Source organism: Triticum dicoccoides, chromosome 1B (genome assembly GCF_002162155.2).
Source record: "Triticum dicoccoides isolate Atlit2015 ecotype Zavitan chromosome 1B, WEW_v2.0, whole genome shotgun sequence".
NCBI classification, from domain to species: Eukaryota; Viridiplantae; Streptophyta; class Magnoliopsida; order Poales; family Poaceae; genus Triticum; species Triticum dicoccoides.
This window is the reverse complement of record NC_041381.1, coordinates 309,987-316,970: the sequence shown is the minus strand read 5'-3', so window position 1 is coordinate 316,970 and position 6,984 is coordinate 309,987. Positions and strand designations below refer to the sequence as shown.

The 6,984-nt window shown below is 45.1% G+C and overlaps 1 pseudogene; it reads left to right on the top strand.

The window, feature by feature from the left end:
• Window positions 1-6,659, top strand: part of LOC119349908 — a 17,215-nt pseudogene extending 10,556 nt beyond the window's left edge.
• The last annotated feature ends 325 nt before the right edge of the window (window positions 6,660-6,984 follow it).

Genomic DNA, 6,984 nt, shown 5'->3' with positions numbered 1-6,984 from the left:
CCACCGCATTTTCATAAAGTGTTTCCATCGAGTCCATGTTGCACCGATCGAGCACCCGCGGTGAAGGACATTACATGAGGGGGGGGGGGCTCGGACATGTCATGAGGGGGGACATCGGAAAAAATAAGAAGAGGAGGAAGAAGAAAAAACGAGAAGAAGAAGGAATAGAGTATGTCGTTGTCGATATACCCCCTCCCGATAACTTCAACACGAGGGGGGGGTCGATATACCCCCTCCCCTATAACATTATTTTCGAATGTATGTATGTCGTCGTTATCGATATATATAACCCCCTCCCAGATAACTTCGACATGTGATGGGCTGTCGATATATATACCCCCTCTCGACCGTGATAACTTATACCATGGGAGCACCCCCCGGCCCTCTCGCAGGACAAAAACTCTCGAGGACACCCAAACCCTAAAAAACGATGTCGGTCTCCTACCCCCTCCCGCCGCGCCCCTACTCGACAAACTCTCTCGAGGCCACCCAAATTTACAAAGTTAAATTAGCGTTGCCGTCCAGGCCACCCCAAACTCTTGAAGCATTGTCGAGGCCACCCCAAACCCTTGAAGTGTTGCCGAGGCCACCCCAAACCCTAGAGAAGCAGCGTCGAGGCCACTAATATGATTCCTTATCGTGATTAGCTAGCTTGTTCTACATTTGCCACTAATATATCCATCTGTCATGTTTGGATAATAATTGCCATGTTGTAAATATTTGCAGAAACTATGGAGCACCCCCGAGACGAAGCAACAGAAGCGGTGTTGGGGGACATAATCGTAGCCGGAAGTGATGCCGTCTTGTCATTTCTCAACGACACCGATGGTCTGTAAGGATAGGGTGAAGAAGCAGGCTACAGTACTAGCGATAGAGTAACGAGAAGCAGTTCGCAGCAAGCGACCTGCCGAAGCTACCCCCGAAGCTACCCCGCCATCTCAGCGGGGAAGCAGCGTGGCTTCCACCAAGCTGCTTCAGCTGGAGCCTGTCTTCATGGCTCCTGCTAGCTACCACGTGGATGCTATCACGGAGTCTCAACATTGCCACCTTATGACGCAATGGCAGAACTTCAAAGTCAAGGTGGTTGTTGGCTCTGTTCGACCTCCTGAACCCAACGCAACTTTTCACTACCGTCCAATTCCAGAAGGATATGCTAGGGTGACGCTGGACGAAATAACGGAGTGATTTGAGGACCTCGAGCTTCACCACCCTACCAGTCAAGGGGAGACTCGGCTGGGTTCTGCTCTGAAGACTCCATGCCTATGGCGGAAGGAGCTCATCAACCTTCCGAACAGGACGCCTCCGCCTCCTCCTCCTCCTCCTCCTCCTCTGGCGAGTCACGGCACTCCGCCTCCTCCTCCGCCTCCTCCTCCGGCGAGTGATTAGGGCACTCAGCCTCCTTCTCCGGCGCGTGGCGGCACTCCGCCTCCTTCTCCGCCTGCGCCGGCCCGCCCGAGTAGCCAGCCTCCTCCTTCTCCTCCTCGTCAGCAAAGGCGGCAGAGACCCACCGCCACTCCGGCTGCTCCAGCGTGTCATAGTCCTTCTCCGCCGCCTTGTAAGCAAGGAAAGAAGACAGCCGCAGCCACTCAGTCTACTCCGGCGTCTAGCAGTACAGCCAGAGGCGGGAGGCAACAATATAGATTCGTTCCATCTCTCCAGCCTCTAGAGAAGTTACCATACGAGAAGATCTATCAAACCCAAGTGAGGGAGTTCTTTGAAGGGCTGAAAGCAAAGAAACATCCACCTCCGGAGGAGAAGATAGATCCGGTGAAAGCGATGCGCACTATAGATGCCCTGAAGAAACCACCAAAGTCTCCGCCAAAAGGCAACTATGAGCGCATTATTGAAAGGTCATATATCGAAGCGGAGCAGTCGGGAAGTACTGTCAGTGATCGAAGGTTAGTAGAAAGACGAGCTGGGAAAAAAATTGCCCAGCTCGGCGAACAAGCGAAGTAATCATGCACCCCGCTCAAGGTGTCTACCAATCATCGCTAATCATCCGGAGATTTTGCCCAATACCAATCTTGGAGATTACCTGCCCGACGATTTACATTATGATTTCTTGGAGGTGGACGAATTCAGATACCATTACGGGAAGCCTCTCGTCAAAGATGGAACTATTCTAACAACGATGATGCGAAGATTCCATGATTGGTACATGAAAACCTGTAGAGAGTTTGGGGGGAAGGATACTTTGACGCTGAGAGTTAAAGAGGAGCATGACCTCGTTGAAATTGAACTGTTGTCTCTTCCATTTGAGGAGATCTTACAGTTATTCAATCAAAAGGCCCTCGATAAATTAACGACCACTTGCTACTATCTGTAAGTACTATACTTCTATCATTAAGTCTCTATATATAGCTCAACTCTTTCATTGCATGTATATATAATTATCCTCACTATATTATGCAGATTGAAGATCGCCGAATGCAAGAAAAGACAAGTCGGTGATATTGGGTTCATCAACACAAATCTCATAGATGAATATACGGATTAATTTGATGCCAAAGAAACCGAGGCCAACTTGCTACGATCGTTGGTAAAAAATCAAAACAAAGCTATAATACTCTTTCCTTACAACTTCAAGTGAGTGTTACTGTCTTGTGCATATTCGGTTTCCCTTATTACTCGAGGTTAATTATAGTAATGTAATTGATGATTTATGCATATGCATGCGCAGCTTCGACTATATTCTCCTAGAAATTAAGCTTGAGCAGGGACTAGTAACCGTCTTAGACTCGAGACGAAAAAAACCCGAGGAATATGCGAACATGACTAACATGCTTCAGAAGTAAGTTCAATCGATCATTATCGCACCATGCATATCGGCAACTTTATTCATTTCCTGATATCAAGTAATTGTTTTCTTTGTCTGATAGGGTTTGGAAAAAGTTCACCGCACAAACTCCGGGACTGCCGGGGGAGCTGCGATTTATCCACCCGAAAGTAAGTACTACTAGCTAGTTCCGCACATGTCCCAGTGATTCTAGCGCTAGTTTCATCAATACCATTTAGCATGCTTGCTTATCAATTTGATTGACCTCTATTTCTTGTAAAGTGGTTGTGGCAGGAACCCGGGACTAATTAATGTGGATACTATATTTGTGAGTCCATCCGCCACACGACCTGTGAGCGGGGCTACTCTAAAAAACAATATGAAGTGCGTAAGCAATAATATTCACAATTTTCTCTTATTACCATCATTTGTGTTGAGTTTCATTCATATATATGTATTGATCCCCTTCTTGAAATTAGATGTGGCAGATGCGGGATGAACTCCTACCACAAGATCGCATGAAAGCAATTCAAGACGAATTGGCGGGATTCTTTCTTAAGCATGTCATCGATAAAGCCGGAGAATACTATATGTGGAATATGAGTTGAGAGGTTAATTAGGGGATTGTAATATATCTTATATTGTATATATGTAGCCACTAGTAGCATCGGATAGATATACGAAAACTTGATGTTTGACCAATCTCTCGGAGAAGGAGAGGTATATCACTTATCTCTGTATGCATATGTTCAAGACGATCTTCTGTACTTCCTTTGCTTACTAGCTAGCGTGTCGAGTCCTCTCTATACGTATAGTACGTAGCGTCGACCAAGCACGGAGATAAGAAAGGACACTTCTCTCTATTAGCTAGCTAATTAACACAATATATGATATACCTAAATTAACCCTACAAAACCCCCAAAACACCCCCCCCCCCTCGGTTCAGAAAAAACCAAAAATGGTAGCCCCTGAACTGCTGACGTGTGGATGCATTTTGGTCCCGGTTGGTGCCCCCCTGCCTGGGCAAGCCGCAGCGGCCACATGGAGGCCCATCTATCCCGGTTGGTATAAGAACCGGGACTAAAGGGGTAGGGCTTTATTAACGACCCTTTAGTCCTGGTTCAAAACCGGGACAAGTGGGCCTTACGGACTGGTACAATAGGCCCTTTTTCTACTAGTGGAGGTGAACGAACTACTGAGTCTGATCATCCAAACTAGGACTAGATCAAATTCTATTTTCTACCCATTAGGTTTTTGGTTTGCAACGTTCTACATAAGAGCCATTGTAATCCCATAAACGTGCATTTTAGGGTTACGTTATTTACTGGGTATTACAACCATCCCTAGTTTCCTGATTTTTACTTCTATACAATAGCTTTACTAATATACAGCTCTTTAGTATTTGATTGTCGATGACATATGGGATCAATCTGTGTGGAGAAGTATTAGATGTGCTCTGATTGAGAATGAATGTGATAGCAGAGTAATCGCAACAACTCGCATTATGGATGTTGCTAAAGAAGTTGGTGGTGTTTATCAGCTTAAACCTCTTTCTAGCAGTGACTCAAGACAATTATTATATTTGGAACTGGGGACAAGCGTCCTCCTATTCAGTTGGCTAAAGTAAGTGAGAACATTTTAGGGAAATGTGGCAGAGTACCATTAGCTATCATTACACTGGCTAGTATGTTGGCTAGTAAAAAGGAACATGAAAATACATATACGTATTGGTACAAGGTGTAGAAATCTATGGGTTGTGGGCTAGAAAATAATCCTGGCCTGATGGACATGAGGAGGATACTATATGTGAGTTACTATGAGGTAAACATGTTGTAGAGCATAGGCTTTAGGACACCCTCTTATCTAGCCATTCATTTTTGCATCACAATTCGTGCAAGTACATTTGTCTTTTTTGTTTCTCCCATATAGAACAACGTATGGACTTCAAACTTGGCAGCCCAACAAAGCATTCTTACTAGAATGTGGGAAAAAACTTTCAAAAAATTTCGTGCAATATAAATACTAAAAAGTACTTTTTTAATACAAAAAATCTAATCTCGTATATTTATGTTTGACAAAAAAAATCTGAAAGTTTTTTCCAATATTCTACTTAGAATGTTTTGGTGTCTTGCAAAGTTCGAAGTTCATATGTTGTTCTATTTTGAAGAAACAAAAAAGAGAAAATCTGATGTACCAAGTTAGTTGTCTAGTACGGATCTCAAAGCAATATTGGAGGATAAGGATAAGGGGTGTCCAGAAACCCAAGCTTTAAAAATCCACGTCCGTTACTATGACCTGCCTCCAAATCTGAAGACTTGTTTACTGTATCTCAGTTTGTATCCAGAGGATTATGATATTAAAACCAAACAGTTGATATGGAAATGGATAGGTGAAGGATTCATTCATGAAGAGTGGGGGAAGAGGTTGTATGAAGTAGGAGAGGATTACATTGCTGAGCTCATTAACAAAAGTTTGGTCCAACCAATGGATATCAAAATTGATAATAAGGTGAGCTCTGTCCGTGTACATGACATGGTGCTTGACCTTATCACTTCCTTGTCAAATGAGGAGAACTTTCACGCGACATTGGGTGGTCAGCAGACCAGGTCCCTACCAAGTAAGATCCGTCGACTGTCTCTCCAAACCTGCAATGAAGAGGTTGTCCAGCAAATGCCAACAATGAACAGCCTGATCCATGTGAGATCACTTAATGTGTTCAGTAAAGACCTCAGTTTGTTGTCAGCACTTTCAGGTTTTCTGGTCCTACGTGCATTGGATTTAAGTGGTTGTACTGAAGTGGGTAATCATCATTTGAAGGATATTTGCAATTTATTTCATCTGAGGTATCTGAGTCTACAAGGGACATATATCACTGAGATCCCGAAAGAGATCAGCAATCTACAGCTTCTGCAAGTGCTAGACATAAGGTCCACCGAAATAAAAAGGCTGTCATCGACCTTTGTTCAGCTAAGACAACTGGTGTTGGTTGACATGGGTACTAGTCTGGTCTCTACATTGCTTCTAAAATCGATATCCACCTTGCCCTCTATCTCTTCCCTTTAAATCGGATTAAGAGAACTGAGAGAGGAAGACCTCCAAATACTTGGGAGCATGCCGTCTCTGCGTCACCTCTCTATAAATGTACCGTATTTCCAAAAAGTCGCGGCTAAAAGGTTAGTCGTTGACAATGGTTATCCCTTCCAGTCTCTGACAAGGTTCCGTATGGAGAGTATGGATGTTGGGTCTAACCCTAGATAGCACGAACTGATTTTCAGGGACAGAGGTAGAAGAAAAATAAACGCACAGGTGTTTTGTGGCGACGAACGCCTCGCTGCCAAACAGCGTTTTTTCTCCAGCTCGAACTGTCAACAAATCACGAGCTACATAGACCTAAATAGGCAGACGCACGCTACCGGCGCAACCTGGACGCACCACACATCTCGTAACAAACACGAGATCAGCCAGCTTTTTAGCTAACAGAAACGCAGCGCCTACGCTTCCGCTCCACACCAACGCGTTCGCCTCACGATCACATGCCTGGCAACAAACCGGCCTGATTCGGACCCAAACACACGCGCACACATACGCTGGTGACCACGGACACGAACGCGCACACACACGCGCGACGCACATCCGCACACACGGTTTATTCCTAACAATGGAAGCCATTGGTTTCATTTTTGCACAAGGAACGTTGCAAAAGCTCCAAATCCTGGAGTTAGCTATTAATGCTGCAGAAGCAATAGGCAAATTTGGTGATTTTCAGTTTGGGCTGGAGAACCTCTCTTCACTGGAGCATGTCTATGTGGTTGCTCATGGTGGTGGTGGTGATGGTGTGCTGAGAGGTGCCCTTGAGAAAGAGCTTGGTTTCTATAATACCTAAATAGTTGATCCCCACTATTCTATTTCTCTTGACATGCACCCTATCCACATCATCAGCCTTGCCACATCATCACACACTTATTTGATCATGCAACTCACCATGCATGTCAACATTCTTTTATTTTTTTCTGTGTGAATCGACTCTGTGAAAACTGAAGTGGCCTTTTTGGTCTTCCGTAACCGAAGAAGCCCGACACAAGCCCATCGCTCTATCTGTTGGCCTCTTACTCTTCCCCGAACCATCGCAGCAGACAGGGCGGCGCAATCACCACCGGGCGGTGCCCCGCGATCCACAGCAGATTCGGTGCAGGACCGCCTCCGGCCAA